This window comes from Pelodiscus sinensis, chromosome 1, assembly GCF_049634645.1.
Source record: "Pelodiscus sinensis isolate JC-2024 chromosome 1, ASM4963464v1, whole genome shotgun sequence".
NCBI classification, from domain to species: Eukaryota; Metazoa; Chordata; order Testudines; family Trionychidae; genus Pelodiscus; species Pelodiscus sinensis.
In genome coordinates, this window is record NC_134711.1 from 245054388 (window position 1) to 245076551 (window position 22164).

The window sequence follows — 22164 nt, forward strand, 5'->3', positions numbered from 1 at the left end:
TGTGCTTCTACAGTTACTCTCTTCAATACTCATACAGGCAGTCCCCGGGTTACGTACAAGATAGGGACTGTAGGTTTGTTCTTAAGTTGAATCTGTATGTAAGTCGGAACTGGCATCCAGATTCAGCCGCTGTTGAAACTGATCAGTTTCAGCAGCGGCTGAATCTGGACACCAGTTCCGACTTACATACAGATTCAACTTAAGAACCCCAGGTGTCCCCAAGTCAGCTGCTGCTGCTGAAACTGATCAGCAGCTGATTCCAGGAAGCCTGGGGCAGAGCAACTCTGCTTTGGGCTTCCTGTAGTCAGCCACTGGTCAGTTTCAGCAGCGGCTGACTTGGGGACGCCTGGGGCAGAGCAGCTTGGGTGCTGCTGGGTTGGTCCAGTAGCGCGGCTGCTCCTCGGCGCTACTGGACCAACCCAGCAGCACCCCAGCTGCTCTGCCCCAGGCGTCCTGATTCAGCCACTGCCGAAACTGATCAGCAGCGGCTGAATCAGGACTCCTGGGACAGAGCAGCTGGGGTGCTGCCGGGTTGGTCCAGTAGTGCCAAGGAGCGGTGCTGCGGGACCAACCGGCAGCACCCCACCTGCTCTTCCACAGGCCCCGGGCTTTGCTCCACCTCTCCCTGGTCTGCTGGGGGGGGCACTAGCTGCATCCCCCCACCCCAGCAGACCAGGGAGACGCTGAGCAAAGCCGCAGAGGACCCGGGGCTGGACCCGCGGCGCTTCCAGATCAGCTGGAAGCACCGCAGGTCCGGCCCCGGGTCCTCCGCCGCTTTGCTCCCCGTCTCCCTGGTCTGCTGGCTCCCCCAGCAGACCAGGGAGACGGGGAGCAGCTTTTCTCACCCCGGAGGAGGCGGGCGGCGGGACCAGGCATCCCGCCGCTCCAGTCCTCCGGGGCAAGAAAATCCCCGTTCGTAACTGCGGATCCGACATAAGTCGGAGCCGCGTAACTTGGGGACTGCTTGTACTTGTAGCTGTGTAGCTGACCAGAGATGTTGAAAACAAATATCCTCAAGATGGCTTGAAACAGTGAAGCAAACCAGTTTTTAAATGGAATTTTTGGCTAACTACTTTTTATTTTCAGATCATTTTGTTAGGATGTACACATATTGCAAAGATGATCTTACATATTTATTCAGCCTTTTGCATTATGTCTGACCAATGGCCTAAATCACATTTTTCCATCATTTTTCTATGTGAAATATGTTTTAAACATACTTAGAACTGGAATAGCACTATTTATCTAAAGATTTTAAAATGTTCCACAAATCAATTGATTAAAACCCTTATGATGTAGTAGTATTTGATGCAATTGATTATTACAGAAACAACAAGGTGTTCTCACTCTTTTTGAGCCAAACAAATTTTCACTCCAGCAGATCTTAGGCTACATCTAGACTGCATGTCTTTTTTAACAGAGACTTTGTCGACAGATACTGTTGACAAAGCCTCTGTCGAAAAAGAGTGTCTAGAGTACGATCAGTATTGTTGACAAAGTAAGCCGTTTTTTTTAAAGAGAGTCTAGATGCTCTCTTTCGAAAAAGCACAGTTTGCATGCAATAGCACCTTTTTTTGAAAGAGTACTTTTTTTTGAAAGAGTACTTTCAAAAAAAGGTGTTATTCCTCATAAAATGAGGTTTATTGCTGTCGACAAAACTGCTGCATTCTGTTGACTTATTGTCGAAAGAACGTGGCGTAGTGTAGACCCAGGTATAGTTTTGTAGACAAAACCCTGTAGTCTAGACACACCCTTAGAGAATGACTCATCTAAAGATCTTGAATATCTTTCATCCTGATAATGGCAAAATGTTTCCGGGATATAGTTCCCTCTCTAGCAAATTGAAGGAGAAATCTGCCACTGTCGGACCAGAAGAGACAAAGTGATGACAAGCATTATCTTACCTGGCAAATAATCAGACAAATGACTGTGAAATAACAAGTCAGAACAGCTGAGATTGAGAAACAACAAGAAAAAGAACATAAAAGGAGACAAGTCTGTGACACCACAGGTAACAGATAGACAAATATAGCTGCAGTAAAGATGCCAACCTTTGAAAAGTACAGGAACACAATATAGTGCCTATGGAAAAATTGCATAGTTGAAATCCAGAGAATGAAAGCAGTGGGGCAAATTCTTTCGACATTTACATCAGGCAACTGCAGATCAATAAAGTGGAAATCACATAGTTGTAACAGAATGCAGAACTTGGCTTGATGCTTTCAAATGCAGATTATGAACATTGGCCTTATCAGTCTATTACTGCATGAAGGCCTCATCAGTCATTCTCTGTATTTCTGCTGCTCTGTTCATTCCTTCTCTGGCAGTCTCTCCACATTAATTTTCATCCCTCCCCAATTCAATTTTGTAATTACTTCATAAGCACTATATTGTGTCTTCCTTTATTGCACTTTTCAGTGCTTGGCAGATTTTCTGAGAGTATATTTGTCCACCTGTTGTCAGTTTCCCTGCTGACATGTTTTGGCTGTGTATTTCTCTTGATCTGCACAGTGTCAGCTGTTGATTTAGATTTGTTATTTCATAGCAATTTATTTGATTTCTTGTCTGCTAAGATTTATTTTATTCTAGTTGGGCTGCAATGGTATAAGTGAATTTGTGATTTCCTGCAAGATGAATTGTTCTTCATCAGAGATTACAGTTTAGAAATTCAAAATAAAAAAGACAAAATCTGTAAACAGTCCAATACCCTGCAAAGCACAACAGCTGGCTTCTTGGAGGTTGAGGCCTTAAGGAAAAAGAAAAAGAAGATAGTGATGATAAAAGGAAGCTGCTTACCACATTTGGAATAGTGATAGAAATGTAGCCGTGTTAGTCTGGTGTAGCTGAAACAAAATACAGGACTATGTAGCACTTTAAAGACTAACAAGATGGTTTATTAGGTGATGAGCTTTCGTGGGCCAGACCCACTTCCTCAGATCAAAATCTTTTTGTTGATCTGAGGAAGTTGGTCTGGCCCACGAAAGCTCATCATCTAATAAACCATCTTGTTACCACATTTGGTGATCCTAGATCTTACTGTTTAGGAGAAGTTCTTAAACAGACAACCTCACAGACAAACTCTCAGAGGGTATGTCTATACTACCACCCTAGTTCGACCTAGGGTGGTCAATGTAGTCATTAGAAGTTGCAAATGAAGCCCAGGATTTAAATATCCTGGGATTCATTTGCATCTTGCCGGGCGCCACCATTTTTAAATCCCCGTTAGTGCGGACTCCGTGTCCGCGGCTACACGCGGCACGGAGTAGGTAGTTCGAATTAGGCTTTCTAACTCGAACTACCGGTACACCTTGTTCCACGAGGAGTCCACACTACCGGGGATTTAAAAATGGTGGTGCCCAGCAAGATGCAAATGAAGCCCGGGATATTTAAACCCCGGGCTTCATTTGCAACTTCGAATGACTACATTAACCACCCTAGTTCAAACTAGGGTGGTAGTGTAGACATACCCGGGGAGACAGAGATAGAGATAGAGATATGTTTCAGGTGGGGGGCTTTTTGTTAATGTAAAATTACAATAGAATATTAACATATTGCATTACTTATTAATTATTCATATTCTGGCTAACATTTAAAGTTACCAGGAGGTAAATTATGACTTTCTGGCTGGGGACCCCTCCTTCTCTGAGTAGTCTAAAAAGGATGACTCAATTTCTAAGTACCTATCCTCTTTTTGGGGAGTCTTGGATGTGCATACTCAGTGTGCAAGCTTTTCCATTACAATGACAGTCCATAGTTTACCACATTTTCCAACGACGTGCAATTCAAAGTTCAATTGTTAATGCTAACAGTAAAAAATAAAGTAATGTATAGTTCTGCGTGTGTAGATCCTTTGCTGCAGCAGTTGGCAAGCGGGTCATGGCATCTCTAGGAATCTAGCATTTCAACATAAGATGAATCTCTTTAATAATTTTCTCAGAAAGATTTAAATCTTAGACACAAGCACCAGATGCGTGGTCCCACTGCCTCTTGTGTGGGGCCCTCAGGAGCCACTGAGGAGCTAGGGGGGAAAAGAAGGGAGAAGGAGCAGGAGCCGCAGCAGGAATGGGATCAGGAGCAGCAGCAGGAGCCCCACCCACCCCAGTGTCGGGAGCACAGCAGGCCTCTCCAGACATCCTGTGAGCCAGAGCACAAGGGTCCTCTGTTGCAGCCTCCTGAGGCTGTGCACCCAGGACTGGCAATCCATGTGCACCCACATGCACACGCTGCTGTGCAATCCCGGATGAGAAGGCCTAGTAAAGAGTGTGCAGCTGCCCCTCGCTGCCCGCCACCTCCACCTAGGTGTGTCTAGGGAAAGTAATGGCACTCACCTGAAGGGCCTTCTCTGGCTTCGGACAAAGCCTGGGAGACATCCTAGAAATGGGGCACTGGCTCAAGGGCGAGCGTGACCTCCTGGTTGGCAGGCATGGAGCTGGCACTGGTCTTGGCTGGCTTCTCCTCCTCCTCCCCCACACCAACTCTGCCCCCAGGAGGGTAATAACAGGCATCTCCAGCCCAGTCCACAACGGAGAAGGGGGGAGGGACTGACGGTGGAGCTGGTCATAATAAGGGCAGGTCTGAGGTGCCATCCCAGAGCGGGAGCTCCAATCCCTGGCCTTCATGTAGGCCTGCCTTAGTTCTTTAACTTTCATGTGCACCTGCTCCTGGGTGCTCATGTGGCCCTTGTGGCTCTAGCTAATAGCCATCTGGACACAGATCTTGGCATTCCTGCATCTGGCACAGAGATCCTCGAGGTTTGTCTCCTCTCCCTAGACCTCAATGAGGTCCAGGAACTCTGTACCAGACCAGGAAAGTGCACACCTCTTCTGACCCTGGGCAGCTGCAGCCACGGATGACTTGGTGGAGAACGGGGGTGGCTGTGAAGGCTGCTGCTGTATGGCACAAGCCCTTTCCCCTGTGGCTGCAGCTTTAGGGCTGCCAGGGAAGGGGAACTATAGAGTCCTGATGAGTGTGGACAGAGTGCCAGCAGCCCCTGTGGGAAGCTCTGGGGGCCACTTATTTTGAAATAACTCCAGCTGCCCTGTCTATACATACCCTAATCCGAAATAACTATGGGTATGTCTACACAACTAAGTTATTTCGAAATAACAGCCCCTATTTCAAAATAACTTTCCTAGCGTCTACACAGCCAAACCACTATTTTGTAAAAGCAATTCAAAATAGCGGAGCACTTATTTCGAATTTGGTAAACCTCATTCCATGAGGAATAAAGCCAAATTTGAAATAGCTATTTTGAAATAAATGCTGTGTAGACACACATATCGAAATAGGGGGCCTCCAGCCTTCCCAGGGTGCTCTGTTGGCCCCTCCAGCCTCAACAAAGAAAACTCCTCTCCCTTCCCCCTCCCCAGAGCCCTTAAAGGGGTTGACTCTGGCCACAGTGCCTGTGCCAGCTCCAAGCCTGCCAGCCCAGAGACAGCAGTCACTGCCCCGACCCAGTGGCCCCAAAACATGAGCCAGCAAGCCACTGGCAGCCAGCCCTCCACTGCTCCCCAGGAACAGTCTGCCAGCTGTCAGGAGCCTGACAGGGCCCGAAGAAGGCGGGCGCCTTCCTGGTCCAGGATGGAGATCATGGACCTTGTTCAGGTTTAGGGGGGATGCCCCCAACTTCCATGATCTCCGCATTAGATGGAGGAATGCGGCTGTCTATGGCAGGATAGCTGCCAGCTTGGCCACCAAAGGCCACATGTGAACCCAGGATCAGGTTCACATGAAAATCAAGTTGGTCTGATGAGACCCTCACTCCTGAGTCCCAAGCTTTCCCTCCCCCTTCTTCCCCTTGCTTCCCCCTTCCAGCTCCTTCACCCCAGGTTTCCCCCTCCCTTCTTTGACGCTCTCGTCTCCCCTCTCCCACCTCCTTTCCCCAGTCTCACCAGAGTTTCACCTCCAGCCCCCATTTTGTTAAATAAAGAGCGTTTGTGTTCATGAAAATACATGTATTTTATTTGACATCAGGAAAGAGGCCTGGGGGAGGTAAGTGGAAGAACGTGAGGGAGGAATGAGGCACAAGCCCCCAGTGGGGCAGACCAGGGAGGATCTTAGTGCTCCTCAGGGCAAAAGCTCTCCCGCAGGGCCTCCTGGATACTGACAGACCCCCGATGGACCTTCTGGATGGGCAGCCTGCAGAAAGTGCAGCCAGGCTCACAGCAACGTGTCCAAGAGAAGCACCAGAGTGCCCAGGAGCATCTCTGGCTCCATGTTGCAGAGTGCTGTGGTGTCCTGAGTGAGGGCAATCAGAGCACGCAAAGATAAAATGCTTTGCTGTCCCTCATTGAGGTAGACAAGCAAGCAGGGAAACCTGAAAACTGGCTGTCCAGGGGTGTCCCTTTAAGCACAGACCTCCGATAGCCTCAGACAGAAGCCCCACACAGTAAGTCCTGACCTGGTGCCCCGCCGGAACTGGTTTTGGCCAGCCTTAAATGCAATTCAGCATCCAATCAGTGTGGAGGCGCTATTTCAAAATAGCAACATTCTATTTCAAAATGCATTATTTTGAAAAAAGCTATTTTGAAATAACTATTTCAAAAATAAGATATTTTGAAATAACACTGTAGTGTAGATATGCCCTATTTCAAAATATGCATTATTCCTTGTGAAATGAGGGTTAAAGATTTCAGAATGAGGTGCCCGTTATTTTGTAATTTTTTTGAAATAACAGGCTTGCTGTGTAGATGCTCACTTTGTTATTTCAGAATAATGCTGGTTATTTTGAAATAACACTGCTGTGTAGACAAGCCCTTTGAGAATATTAATTCCTACACTTTCAGATTTATTAGAATTTATTTAAAGCCTGATACCTGCCCAATTTCCAAAGTCAAATGATCTGTCACTCTTATGAAGGCTTTTGGATCCTGCAAATATAACAAGACAGTCTCAACATACAAAGCTACTTTGTGTTCTTATCCAGAAGGTGTTTTGATGCCCTTTACTGAGCAGCTGTTTTCAAGTTAATTGACAAAACAAAGAGGGGGAATAATGGGTAATTCTGACTCTCATTCTTAAACAAATTAAGAGAAGAGGACTGAAGACCATTAACCAAAGCAGACGCTTTAAGATTGGTCTGTAGGGCCAATATGTCTGTATAAAACTGATTTTCCAAAACAAAACATTGCCGAAATCTGTCTGAGGTACCTTCACTGCAGGCAGTCAAGGACTTTCTTAGTGCCAAAGAAAGTAGCATGAAGGAAGAATTGCTAGAAGTAGCATGATTAAATTTCTGTATATTTATATTATTATCAGGCAGATGAATAAGAGCAATGAACTCAGATTACTCAAGTAAGCATATATGGGGAAGATGACATTCAATCTGTTTACTAACACACTGGCATAAATTTTGGCATCCACATTAAAGAAATCTCTCTTTTATTGGTAACTAAAGCAAGGATACAGAGATAAGAGGGGTCATCTTATTTTTAACATGAGTCCTTCCCGTATTCTTGTAAAATAAATTGGGGTATGTCTACACTACCCCCCTAGTTCGAACTAGGGGGGTAATGTATGCATACCGAACTTGCTAATGAAGCCCGGGATTTGAATTTCCCGGGCTTCATTAGCATAAAGCCGGCTCCGCCATTTTTAAAAGCCGGCTTGTTCAAACCCCGTGCCGCGCGGCTACACGCGGCACGGGCTAGATAGTTCGAACTAGTTCCACGAGGCGTACAGATAGATCGGAATGGCTACATAGTTCGAACTATCTAGCCCGTGCTGCGTGTAGCCGCGCGGCACGGGGTTCGAACAAGCCGACTTTTAAAAATGGCGGAGCCGGCTTTATGCTAATGAAGCCCGGGAAATTCAAATCCCGGGCTTCATTAGCAAGTTCGGTATGCATACATTACCCCCCTAGTTCGAACTAGGGAGGTAGTGTAGACATACCCTTGAAGCTGAACCTAAACTAAATTGCAGGACTGAACCCATACAAACGTTGAAAAAATCTGGACTGGATTCCAATTGTGGAGGTCACATCTAACAAACCTTTTGACAGCAAGTAGTCTTTATTCATGTGACTCTTCCTACTGAGAATAATGAGTAATGGCTGCTCCACAGAGCCTAGCTATGTCTAGACTGGCCACTTTTGCTGGAAAATCAGCCGCTTTTCCAGAAAAACTTGCCAGCAGTCTACACTGGCCACTTGATTTTCCGCAAAAGTACTGATGTTCTACTGTCTGAAATCAGTGCTTTTTCCGGAAAAGCTTTGACACTCCCGTTCGGGCAAAAGTCCTTTTTGCGAAAAATTGTTGCGCAAAAGGGCCAGTGTAGACAGCTAGCTAACATTTTTGCGCAAAAGCAGGCTAAACGGAAAAAAGTGGTTTGGACGCCGGGAGACCCCATAGGAGCCCCGGACTTCCTGGTAACCCAATCACATAAAGCAGTCGCAGGCTCCTGAGCGCACGTGGAAGAAGCGTGCCTCAGACCTCTGGCCTGAGGTCTGCCATGGCGCCCCTGCCCTGCCCAGCAGCCATATCAGAGCCAGCCATGGCAGCTCCGGGCACTCAGCCACCTGCACCCCCAGCACAGGAGGCCCCCAGGGGCCTGAAACGATGGGCCCCCTTGTAGTCCCCGAGGGAGCTGGAGACCCTCATGGACTTGTGCCAAGAGGAGGAGGGCCTCCATGACACCACGTCCCGGCGCCGCAACGCTGACATCTACGGCCGCATGGCCCAGGCGCTAGCCCAGCAGGGACATCCGGCTCGGAACCTTGAACAGGTCCGGGCTAAAGTTAAAGAGCTGCTCCTGGGCTATGTGCAGGCCAGCGAGGGCAGGGGTGCAGGACCAGACACCTGCCCCCACTACGACCGGCTGTACTCCATCCTGGGCCAGACAGCCCCGCAAGCCCCAGACTTGCCGGTCGACACCTGCGTGCGCCTCCCCCCGGTCACCGGGACCACCGAGGCGGGGGAAGGAGACAGCAGTGCGTCCGAGGATGAGGCCAGCATCGCCACCCAGCAGACCCCCTCCAGCAGCCCTGACGTCTCAGCGCATCTTCCGAGGCCAGGGAAGGATCCACTGGTGAGTCTTACACTTTGCATTCACAAGGGCAGGGGGCGGGAGGGGAGCCAGGTGCCCGGAGGGAGAAGGGGGAGAGCATGTCACTCAGGCCATGTGAGCTGCACACTGTGTAACATTAGGCAGCAAGCAGGACGTGCAACCACGTGCAGCCTGGTGACCGAGCGGCACGTGGTCGCAGCAGGCAGCTGCAGGGCACGCCTGGGACCGTGCTGCTCACACACATTCGGCGGGACCAGGGGGAAGGGTGGATGCCGGCTGGAACCAGCCAGGGCCCCAGGGACTCAGCCCAGAACCCGCACCTCCGCCAAGGGTGCAGCACACAGAATGGCACACTGTCCCATGCCTGGCTGTGAGGCACAGCCAGCTGCTCCTGGGAAAACCGCAGCATCACAGCCCTGTTAACATGGCCCCTATCGAGCCCCTTGCCTGCTGCCGGTGCCTTGGCTGGCCCCCAGAGGGGAGTCCCCACTGCGGCCACACGTGTCCCTGGGCTACGTGTGTGAGGGCTAGTGAGAGGGAGAAGGGGGGGGAAGTGCTCAGGCGGCCCTTAGGGCCACCTGAGTTTTGCTGCAAGGATGGGACACCCCTCCCCCCCAGTCACTCTCCTGGTTCCGTCCAGGAGATATACCACGTGAGGGGATCTGAGAGCCCAGACTTCCTCTGCCAGATGTGCTCCCAGGCACCGTGTGGGGATGCATCTCGCTCCCTGTCAAACACCAGTGATTAGCCCAAAGCCTCACAGTCCCCACCGGCAGGGAGTTCCGCAGGTGAACACAACACAAGTGCCCTCCCGCCCTCCACGGGGCCAGGACACAGACCGGTGGTTACAATACATGGAGAGGACCCCACTCCAGGGGCGGTCCTCCTTGCAAACATACAACACGGTGGGCCGGGGGGGAACCAAGTGGGCCCAAGACACACTACTGTGGGGTCACCTTGGCTCAGGGGTGGAGGGCATGAGGTGTGGGGACAGTGGCCGGCCTGCCTGATTGACCCATCCTTTCTTCTCTTCCCTGCAGCGGGACCAAGCACAAGCCGGGGACCCTCCAGTCCGGCAGCAGCGGCACCCCCAGCTGCCCAACCACGCAGGCACAGGCTCCGCCACTGGAAATGCCCCCTCCTCCTGCTGCCCCTGCAATGCCCCCTCCTCCTGCCCACCTCTCCGTGCAGCCTGCCCTGATGCGGCCTGCCCCGCATGTCCAGGTCCGCCCCCGCAGGAGCGCTTGCAGGGGCCACCCCTCCCAGGAGTAGCTCCTCCCCCTCCCCATCCCAGTTGAAGGTCTCCTCCTCCTCCCCCTCCCCTTTGTAAATAAAAACAGACAATTTTTCAGTTGAAAACAAAACTGTGTTGGTTATTGTGTTACTCGAGGTAACTGTAACAAATGGTTTGAGATGCCAATTAGCCAACTAAATTTAAGAGGATTACAAAATGCGGACACCAAATTCTGTATCTAGCACTGGTCGTCCCTTTAAGTGCTCATTGGTTTGTGGCGCATAAATAAATACTGACACTTTTAAGTAAAATTTAAACCACAACTATATTAACATAGATAATAAGCAAGCAAGAAAGGTTTAAAGACACACACAAAAGAATATGTAACATAGTCTAGACACAGGGAACGATTGTAGTGTTGCTGGCAACCTCAATCCTTTGGTCCTTCCAGGCCTCGGGAGAGGAACAGCCAGGAGATCCCTCGAAGACGACTGGACTCGGGTACGCTGACTCGAGCCTTCCGTACGAACCACGAATCCTCTTCCTGTTCTTCGGGACAGCTCGGACAGGTGATGGTGGCCTAAAACCTAGCCTAAACTAAAAAGAAAAACCCTATGTCCGACGCACCCAACGAACATTCATGATGATGGCCGATGTGCTTGGAACCGACGCTTTACAATTGGGAGGAAGTAAGGGGTGAGCAAACAACGGAAGCGGGCTTTTAAGCAGCCAAAGGTGAGCTCCACCTGATTTCGAGCCCGGTTGAGGTGGTCGTTGAACTGGGCCCGGTTCTGGTCCGGCTGCCCCGTGTAGGGCCGCATTAGCCAGGGCAGCAGGGGGTAGGCTGTGTCCCCGATGACGCAGATGGGCATAGGCACATCCCCAACAGTCAACTCCCAACGGGGGAAGTAGGTGCCCTCCTTCAGCCTGCGAAAGAGTCTGGAGTTGCGGAGGATGCGGGCGTCATGTGCCCTGCTGGACCAGCCCACGTAGACGTCCAGGAAACGGCCCCAGTGGTCCACGAGGGCCTGGAGAACAATAGAGCAGTACCCCTTCCTGTTCATGAAATGGGCTGCTCAATGCTCCGGGGCCCGGACGGGGATGTGGGTTTCATCCAGGGCTCCCCCGCAGTTGGGGAACCCAAGGGCAGCGAAGCTGGCCAGCGTAGTGTCCACGTCGCGCAAGCAGATGACTCTTGGTAGCAGGACATCATTGATGGCATGGATGACCTGCAGAAGGATGCAGAGAAACACAAGGGAACACATCACATAAGACAGGGGTGAGTGTGCGCTCCCTTGGGCCTCCTCCCGTGATTTCCTCTGTCCTCACGCACGCACACACACACATACACCAGGGTCCCCTCGCCCCACGCCCTCCCCCCTCACCAGCAGGCCTGTGCAAGGGAGGGACAGCCCAAACCCCTGGGTGACCCAGCCTTGAGTCTTGGCTACCCCTGGGCATAGAGTGCAACACCCTCCCCACACTCCACTCCCCCTGGGACTTACCTCCATTACGACGACACCCACGGTGGATCTTCCCACCCCGAATTGCTGTGCCACTGATTGGTAGCTGTCCGGGGTGGCCAGCTTCCATAGCGCGGTGGCGACCCTCTTGTTGATGGGGATAGGTGCACGCAACCGTGTGGTGGCTCTCTGTAGCGCGGGGGTGAGCCAGGCACACAGCTCCAGGAACGTCCGTTTTCACATGTGGAAATTCCGGAGCCATTGCTGGTCGTCCCATTGCCCAAGAACCATCCAGTCCCACCAGTCAGTGCTGGTGTCCAATCTCCAGAGTGGCCTCTCCATGGTGGGGTGCTGATGCCACAGGAATGGCATGGCCTCCCTGGTGAGGGAGTCGAAGGTGATCTCTGCCTCCTGGTCCTGAAAGACAAGGGCACCAGCCTGGAACACCAGCTGCAGGCACTCGAAAATGGCCGACAGGGGCCAGAGCAGGCACATGGCCACCCATGGCTCCATGGCAGACAGAGCAGGGTACAAGAAACCAAAACCAGGAAAAAGCAGTAGGGGGCAAAAGGGTGGTGTCCCCAAAAGTCAGAGGGCAACCACCAAACCTGCTATGGCTGTCAGTCCCTGCCAGAGGTCCTAACACGCGGAGCAGGAGACAAACAGTGAGACCCCTTTAAGCACGTGTCTGAACGGCGCTCCAGCCCCGCCCCCGGAAAGGGCTGGTGCCATTTTGCCCTCTTCAAAATGGTTCCAGGCTTCTGCTTTTGTGCAAATTCGCACCGCCAATCTAGACGCGCTTTTCCGCAAAAGCGCGTTGTTCTAACGATAACTCCAGGACCAATCTAGATGCTCTTTTGTAGAAATACTTTTAACGGAAAACCTTTTCCGTTAAAAGTATTTCCAGAAAATCATGCCAGTCTAGACGTAGCCCCTCTGTTTAAGACAGGAAAAGCTCTCTCTCAAACAAAAGTGTCTGAAATTCTAGTTTTAGTTTTTATTTAATTTCACAAAAAAAGCCAAATCACTACAGGGAGTTCTCTCCATTTATTGGCTGCTTGTTTCAACACCAACTAGAGCATCTGGAAGAACTACTGGGACTAAGCAGAGTTTTACTAGGAGTGGATTCCCCCAGCTGCAGCCCTCTTAATATGAAAGTTGCGTCTCTTTCTTCTGCTTCCAATGTGCCTCCTGCCGTTGCTCAGCCAGCCAGCATGGGCTTGCCCATGGAAGGAGTGAGCATAAAGAAAACAATGCCTGGCCAAACTTAAGGACAGATCAGTAGGGAGGTAAGACTGAGAGGAACATGATCAGGGAACAGGGAGTCAAAAGAAACAGGCTAAGCACAAAATAGCAGTAGAGAAACAAAAGGATGATCAATCTGGAAGGAATGGTGCACTGTGAGAGAGTTGAGGGAGGCATGGCCAAGACAGCTCCATGATCCCCCAGAAAAGAATTACTGAATCCAGAGCCTCCCACTGTTCCCAATGCAACTCAGCCATGAAGTCTGGGCTCTATCCATACACTCCATCCTTAAAAAAAATCTGCAAGCCCAAGGTCCAGCCACATTTGCAATGTTTACATAGCAGCAGCACAACCCTGCTAACACGAGTCTGTTGACCTAGGCTGGGAGACTTGATTGCAGACCCACTGTAGGCATATCTGCAGGTTCTCCCTTCATTCTCAATACCTGCAACTTCTTCCAGCCAATGAAATGTGACAAAATAAGAATCTCCTCATTGTTATACATATCAAGACTCCAGTGCTTGATTAACAGTGTGTTGATTGTCTTTAACATCTGATAATGGGACCTGAACTAACTTGCTTCACCAAAAGTTGGGCATGATGAGGAAAAGCATGACAGGGTAGGGGAAGGGCTACTTAGTATAACTAAAATGTTTGTTTTTTCCTAAGTTAAATGTTAGATTTATAACATAAATTTTAAAAGCACAGTATTATGTTGTAATAACAGTGGAATACATGAAAACATGAATTGCTTAGCCATTTTGTGCATAAGTCAGGTGGCTGATTACACAAGGCCATCAGACTTTTATAGCAAAACATAGGTAAGCTGTGCACAAATGCCTCAATAACAATGATTATCTTGTACATCTTGGGAACCAGCTAAATTAATATCCTCTAGGACTAGCACTTGCCTCACACATTTTTCCACTAATGTGTGTTGTTCACTATACTCAGCAACATGCTATTTAAAACAAGAATAGTTTAAACAGAGTATTGACTGCTCATTTAGGAGGAGGATTATGAAAGCAACAGATCTTATATTAAAATATTTGACTAAACAAGTAGCTTGGAAAAAGAAAGTTCTCTATTTTGTTTTGGAATGATAACAAAATGAGTGGGCTTGGAGGAACACTTAACCTTTTAAAAAATAAAGTACATTAAAATTCTGTACCATATGCTGCTAAAAGCTACTGCTAAAATTTCCTGTGCTAATTCACTTAATAATGTTATGGAGGATATTTGTCATAACCTCCAGAGTTAATTTGTTGTAACACACACTAACTTACTAAACAGGGCTCCTTAAATAATATGCACTCAGTTTATTTATGTAAAAGAAAAACAATCTAGCTCAAAATATTGGGGATGGACGAACTGTTTCCATTCCAAATATCAGCTGCAGTCCACAAAGAGAAATGTTTGGTGAACAGTGTGGTTAATTTGTCATCTTTGTTTTTTATTTCACCAGAAATGCATGTGGGTTGACTGTTTAATTAGCCACATTTGTTTTAATTAGATAATGTTTGTACGGCACTTTGAAAATGGAAAGTAGCGTGTAAGTGCTCATTATTATTGGGCCAAATCCTGAAGTCATTACTCAGTCTTTAATTGGCAAAACTCTCAGGCTCAATTATTTGCTTCCTGGTGCAGTCGGTCCTCTTACACAAGAGAAAAAGTCTTCAAAATTATAAGGCATTACTCTGACCCAGAACTACCAAGCCAGAACCACAGACTGCACATCATTTTAAGAAAAATGGGAATTTGGAAGAGTAACTGAATGGTTCTAAAGGAGACTAGCATTGTGATTAAGAGCCTTCCCTGTCCAGGTTGTTAGTACAAACTCAGACCAGGTCACTAATGACTGAGTTCATTACCAGTTGAAAACTGTTTTCCTTTTGAATATGTGTTAAATGGTCTTAGTTCAATTCCTAATGCAGATGTGCTTACAGATTTTTTTAAAACCCACCATAATAGGAATGACTGGGCCCAATCTCAGAACCTGAATTCAATGGTTCCTCAAACTACAGCAAAGTTACTTTCTTTGACCTTTGTAACTCAGGTCATTTTAACTGGTTCCCCTGTGAAGAGTATTAGAAACCAAAGACAGAACAGACAATAACAAGTAAATTGCCAATAGCTGTACAAAGAGAAATTATGAATATTAGAACTTGGTTTCTAAAATGAACACAACTAGCTTCAGATTGCCAGTGTAACTGGACACAACTGTATTGATATCCCCTGAATCAAACCCACTTACAATCATAAAGAATTTTCCATTGTATACTGCAATCAAGAAAAGAGGGAAAAGTGGAAGAAAATTGTTTCTGATGAAGAGACTAAAATAGCAGATTAGACCATTATGGTGGGGCATTCAACACAACATGCAGTGTTCCATTTTTACATCACCTGGTTACAGCAGAAAAAGGGGTGGAAACACTGGATATAGTTTAATTAGGCTGCAGCTTCATTATTCGCTGCCTGGGAGTACCCAGCAGATGGAAGTGTGTAGCACATAACTCAATGATTATTTCAATATCGACTTGAAGAGCTTCCCACAACAACCCCTTTCCAGACTGGTCCTTCACCAAGCAGCCACTGGCACTTTAATCTGCCCTTGAATGTGGGTTAATGTGTGCCATGAATGGGGGAAGGGCTGGCATCCTGCCATGCTACTCAAAGGAACCCCGAAACAACACTGTTTCTACTCCTTTACCTGAGACCTCCTTTAAATCCTTTAAGAAACCATTTATCTGATCACTGTATCCATTCCCTTGAGAGTACCTGCACTGGACATCTGCCACAAGGGAGTGCCAGCAATTAGCTTGGCTGCTCCCCTCCTCCCCCCCCCCCCCCGCCCATTACCAGCTGAATTCCCAGACATCTCCTAAAACCCCCTTTTAATATCAGCCACCAAGTCTAACAGGCGAACCCCTTCTTTCCTGAATAATTTTGGTGCCCCACATACTATGTTAAACTGCAAAAATAACAACCTTCCTTTAACTTCCATAAATTTGGCCATCTCCCTGTTCACATACCTCCAAGCCCCATTGACAGAAGGGGGCTTTAAAGTTTCCCACAGCACTTTCCATTCTAGTATATCCAAATATATGATTTTTACTCCTGGAAAGAGTTCCCACATCTGCCCCAAGACCCTCTTAGCTCTAATCATTAAGGCTGCCTCACTACACATATTCCTTATGTACACCACAATTATATCTGGAGCCTGCTTATGGGCCCCAGAGGTAGAGATGCTCCCAAAAGATGCCCCTCTTTCCATGCCAGCTGCTTCATCACTGTGTCCCAGTTGTGAGCCCTCAGGCAACTTGTACACCTGCCTATGCACCCAGCATAAAATACTATGCCTGCAGATTCATACCACTATCTGTGTGGCCCACCTTCCCACGTCTGGAATGAAAGCAGAATAAAAATTTAAGACGGACTTCCCGTATAGGGTCTCATATAATGTCTGTGTGCTTCTGAATGCCAACACCCAATTGCCTGAAGGGTTACCCTCACCCCCATATCCAGTTATGTAGCTGCTGTTGCCATCCTGAAGAAGCAGGAACCAAACTCCCGGGCTGGAAGAGTCAGCCTTCGCAGTCCCTATCTCACCATTGTAACAAACCAGAATGTTGAGAGGGGACTCCCACCAATGTGCATAAAAAAGGAGTCATCCCTCTCTGGTATTATCATTCTGTATGTCCTTAAAGCCTCCATTGTGCAGACCTTGGGGTTGCCCCCTATCTGGAGGAGAAATGATTGACCCCCAGCCTTCTTGGTGCATCTTTGACATTAGCAAATTTAATATCATTTCCAGTGTATACTCCACAACCCCAGAGTCCTTTCATTAAAATCCCTATGGGACCTAAGTACTAACTTGATCCTAAAAGCAACACACACAAAAAAGTCATCCTTAACAAGGCCACCTCGGGTACGTCTAGACTACAGGCTTCTGTCGACAGAAGTTTTGTCGACAGACACTGTCGACAAAACTTCTGTCGACCTAGAGCGTCTAGACTACATTGAGTTCTGTCGACAAAGCAAGCTGCTTTGTTGACATGGTAGTGTGGACGCAAAGGACAGTTTACATGCAATAACACCTTCTGTCAACAGAAACTCTGTTGACAGAAGGAGCTATGCCTCGTAGAATGAGGTTTACCAGCGTCGACAAAACTGCTGAGTTCTGTCGACGTTATGTCGACAGAACTCAGCGGTAGTGTGGACGCAGGTATAGTTTTGTCGACAAAAGTCCACTTTTGTCGACAAAACCCTGTAGTCTAGACACACCCCTCCTGTTCATCCCTTTCTTCAGGTTCCAGGGGGATGCGTCAGTGTTGCCAAGCTGACCCACTTTGCATCTGCAGGAATGTCCACGCCTCTGTACCTTGTCCCACCCTCTTTCTTAAAGTGGTATATCCCAGATGCCTCCCTCCTGCAATCATTATATGTCTTCTTCTTCTTCTTCTTCTTCTTCTTCTTCACATTAATCCCATTATCTGGGTCCACTCTAGTCTACACTAGGGAGTTACTAAGATATAATTCCCCTTATTTTGAAATAACAAATGGAATGTCCAGACTACCAAGCCCATTATTTTGAAATAAGTGGCTGGTTATTTCAAAATAATAACTTCTGCTTTCCTCAGGGAATAATGCTTATTTCAAAATAGCTATTTTGAAATGGCAGTAGTGTGGATGCCCCACTCCTGCTATTTTGAAATAACTACTCCTCAAAGTCATTCAAAGTAATTACTCCCCAGTGCTTCCTGGGGCTCTAAGTTGAGGTAGTGCATCCACATGACGGGAGCCTGCCTTGGACTAATTTTGAGGCTTTCCTGTAGTGTAGACATGCAATTTCAAAATAATTATGTTAAGAGTTATTATTTGGAAATAAGTTATTCCCAAATAATTTCCGAGTGTAGACATGTGCCAAGAGTCCTCGCCCTCCAAACTGCTCTTTTCAATTTAATATTCTCTAATACACCAGATACTAACACTTTCCTTTTGACATCTGTGGTGAATGGAGTGGGCAATATCCTTTTCTGGATATTCTAGCCATTCAGTTGACTAACATGTTTTTACAGTTCTTAACTCTTAAAACCTAACCTTAATTGTCTTGCCTGTAAGTGTTAAAACCAAAGACAGCTGGTCCTAGCAAGTTGGCAGGATGCTCGGGAAATCTAGGAGAGTCAATAGAAACAAAGTGTGAACTTTTTAACTAGAAGCAGTGACTTTCCTGTTTCTGTTAGTGTACCACCAGTGTAGACATAAGTTAAGCGAGGAACCCAGACATGGATTATCCAGTGATACTTGTTGTATATTGGGTTGTCATACATATAGATCTTTTGTTGGTATAGTAACTATGTTAGGTCATTAGGGGTCAGCCCAGACAGTTCTGGCTGGTTCTAGTTAGTTCTGTGTTATGCAATAAAGGGGAAGATTGCAACTGCTTCCTCTCTCTGGCTATGTCTACACTGCGAGTTTTTGCAGCAGAAAATATGCTAATATGCTTATGCTCATTAGCATAAGTCGTGATCTCAGTAGCATATTTTCTGCTGTTTCTTTTTGCGCAAGGGGTTTTGCACAAAAAGAAGCAGTGTAGCTGCTTCCGTCGTGCACAAAAAAACCCAGAGAGGCATAAGGATCTTGCACAAAATGGGGCTTTTGCACAAAATGGAAGCAGCTATACTGCTTCTTTTTGCACAAACACCCCTTGTCCAAAAAGAAACATCAGAAAATATGCTAATGAGAGCTCAACTTATGCTAATGAGTCACTCATTAGCATATTTTCTGCCACAAAAATTAGCTATGTAGACGTAGCCTACAGTGTTTAAAGTGATTTCTCTCTAAACTCAGCAGCTCCAAAGAGTATAACAAAGTGGGGACGAGGATGGAATGCCTGTGCTTCCTCCAGCAATAGAAGAAGTAGAAGTCAGTGTAAGAAAACAAACCTTTTTGCTGTTTTGGAAGATAGGGTGAGAACTGACTGTTACACTGACAGTGCAAACTGAAATTAAAATCAGTGAAGCCCAGGGGCTGGGAGGAAACAAAAAAGAAAGGAGGTGCAGCAGCATGGCTATGTTCATAGGGCTGCTGGGATCTTTTGAGGAGACTATAGAGCAATGGCACATATATAATAAGTCTTTTGAACTTTTCGTTATTACAAATGACATTAAGGAAGAGAAGAAGGTACCAATATTCATAAGTATTGTAGGGGCTAAGACCTACTCTCTGCTACGCAGTTTGCTGCTCCCTGTTAAGCCAGAAACCAAATCTTAGAGTGACATTGTGGAAATCCTGGAGTTACATGCTCCAAAAAGCACTGGTAATTGCAGAAAGGTATAAGTTCCACAAAAGAGACCAAAAAGAAATAAAACAGTTATACAGTTTGTAGCAATTTTGAAAAGGCTTGCGGAACACTGTGAATGTAAGAAGATGTTAAATGATGCTATACATGACAAGTTAGTGTGTGGTCTGCACAGTGAAGCTTATACAGAACCAGCTATTAACAGAAGCCCAGGTCACTCTACAGAAGCTGTTGATATTGTGGTCTCCATGGAAGTAGCCACATGGGAGGTGTGGTACCTCAGTGCGACCCCTAGGGTGCATAAAGTATCCCAAGAACCTACCCACAAAACAGCAGGAAACCAGGAATGATACCACTATAGTAAGCTGAGTCTCCATGCATCAGAATGCTTGTGAAAGGACCTAGTGTGTCGACAGTGTGGCGAAAAGGGACACATTGAGCGTGTCTGCAACAAAAGAAAAAGACGTCTGTGGACTAGCGGACCAAAAAGGAAAACTTGCATATCATCAAGCAGATTCAGGATGATCAAGGTGAGTTATGCACCTCAGTTGGCACCTCTACACCCATGGGACTGGTATGAAAAATGGTGGCAACATATTTACATTGATTTTGCTAGCCCATTTGAAGGAAGCACGTTCTTGATTGTGGTAGATGCTTATTCCAGGTGGCCAGAAATCTTTATAATGTTGTCCACTACTGCTGAGAGAACTATCCAGAAACTGTGTGGAATCTTTAGTCGTTTTGGTCTGCCAGAACAACTTGTGAGTGACAATGGTTCATAGTTCATCTCTCAGGAGTTTGGAAATTTTATGAAAGAAAACGGGATTCATCACATCACTTTGGCACTGTATCGACTGCATGCAAATGAATTGTGCAATGACTTAAATGTAGGGGTTCTTCTTTTTTTGGTGGTAAACCCAGAGAACTAGCTTCTGAATGACAAACTTTAAGGTTACTTGGCACCTAATGCGGCCCAATTAAACCAATTCCATATGGACTATTTTGGTGAAATGATTACTATAAAGTGGCAAAGGAAGAAAAGGCACTTGAAAAGTATCCAATGTAGCAATTTTTTCTCACACTGCCATTTGGACTTTGTTTTCAGAAGCTAGCAAAACAATGTTACTGTGATTAAGAATCCTCATTATCTCAAGGTACATAATAGAAAAGTAGGATGATAACAAATGGAGTAAGGAATTGATGGCCTTGTGACTAGATGAGAGCGCAGAATAACATAAAACTAAAGCAGAAAGGTTGGGAAAACAGAGATCCTGGTTTAGCCTCGACAAGTGTTTCAGGGAGGAAAAATTGCATTTGCCCTGCTAACCAGAAATAGAGCTCTTTTTGATTAGAATGTATGCTAAACCTTTGCAGCTTTACTTTAAAATCAATTTTCATTCCAGTTGTGGGATTGGACTGGTGAAAGATATACTTAGAATGTGAGATAATCTGTTACTATGTGCCAAAGTATAAAGTACAAATTAAATTTAGTTTTGTGAACAGAGGAAGGTCTTAGCTCAGCAAAGTCATGCCATGAAAAAAGATTATGAAAGCTCACTATCAACACAAGTACGCGTTGCCAACTACCACTTGACTTCTTCTGGGATCTGCTTTTTCTCTCTGTCCCTCCAGTACATTAACAGATAGCAGCAGCCAAAAAAATGAATATATACTGTTCTCACTTCAATGTCAAGCAGGGTGATGATCTATCACCCTTCACGCCACTTCTACAACTTCTATCAATCTAATCTTGCTTCTCTCCATCTATCATACTCCAGCTATCTGCAGAGAGGCCAGTCTTCAAATTGCACTTGGTGTCTGTGCTTCAGTGGTTTTAAAAACTGTTACTTTCATTTGTTGCCATTTCACATGGGCAGTCCTCAATGGGAGATTATTTTATCCTCCATTACCTTCAAACTGAACTTTGGCTGAAGCACTGCTATTATGAAACCCTACTCAAAGCCACACATTTTCCGATCTTTTTTAAGTACTGAACACTCTTCCCCACATTCCCTCCTCTGACCCTCTTCGTTTATATGACCTGTAGACTCTCACACTCCATGATGACATTGCAGTTAAAATGGAAAAGCATTTTTTTTTTTTTACAAAATTGGATTCAATTGAACTACTTTGGTAAAGGATCAGAGTATGACCTAACAATTTCAGCTTGATTTTAGAGTTATTTTATAAAGTAAGTTTATCTGATTAAAATTGCTTAAAGCCACCTGAATTTGAGCTGATAGCCTAACACTTTCGCAAATCAAAAAATACTCTGTCTTCTTCAGACATGCTGACATGCTGCAGAACCGTGCCTTCTTTTTCTAAAGCAGCCTCCCTTGCCTGTGAACTAAGAAAAACATGCAGTGTGCAAGAAAATGCTCTGTTTTAGAGGGTTTGCCTACCAAGAAGCTTGATAGTAGTCATGTACTGAGAAGACTGCAAAATCTTAATATCCGTAGCTTCTGGAATACAGAAGCGGAAGCAGAATAGAAGATACGTAATCTTCTTCCTGCTTGATATGAAATATATAAAAACAAGGACAAAAGGAGCTGGAGGGACCTACTTTTTCCCTTCAGTTAGGGAACCTACATTGCACCTTTGACTTCCTATGTTGCCAAATAGGATGGAATTCCCAGCTAGAGCTCAACTAGAAGGGATAGAGAGTCTGGAGTAGTGCCAGTATGGAAAGGAAGGGCAGAGTCCCAGTGTGGAAAAAGTTTTAGCACACTCATTTTCATCCCATTCAAATTCAGGATCAACTCAGTGAATACCCACAAATAGTGACAAACTCCCTCTCCTGTTGTCCCTGTTAGAAGGATATGTGGAAATTATGAGACAAAGGGTTCAATTGTTAGAAAATGTAGTTTCTGTCAACAAAAAAACTACTTACCAATTTGACACAAATTATTTTAGATATT

General features: G+C 46.4%; 1 long non-coding RNA gene across 1 annotated transcript in view; it reads right to left on the bottom strand.

Moving 5' to 3' along the window:
* Window positions 1–10536: 10536 nt before the first annotated feature.
* The window catches only part of LOC112547099 (uncharacterized), a 32694-nt gene continuing 21066 nt past the window's right edge, over window positions 10537–22164 (bottom strand). The window contains exons 3-4 of the long non-coding RNA XR_012901447.1: window positions 11743–12117; window positions 10537–11466 (exon numbers count right to left, since the gene is read on the bottom strand). This is a non-coding gene — a long non-coding RNA (uncharacterized LOC112547099). The remainder of the gene's footprint in view (window positions 11467–11742; window positions 12118–22164) is intronic.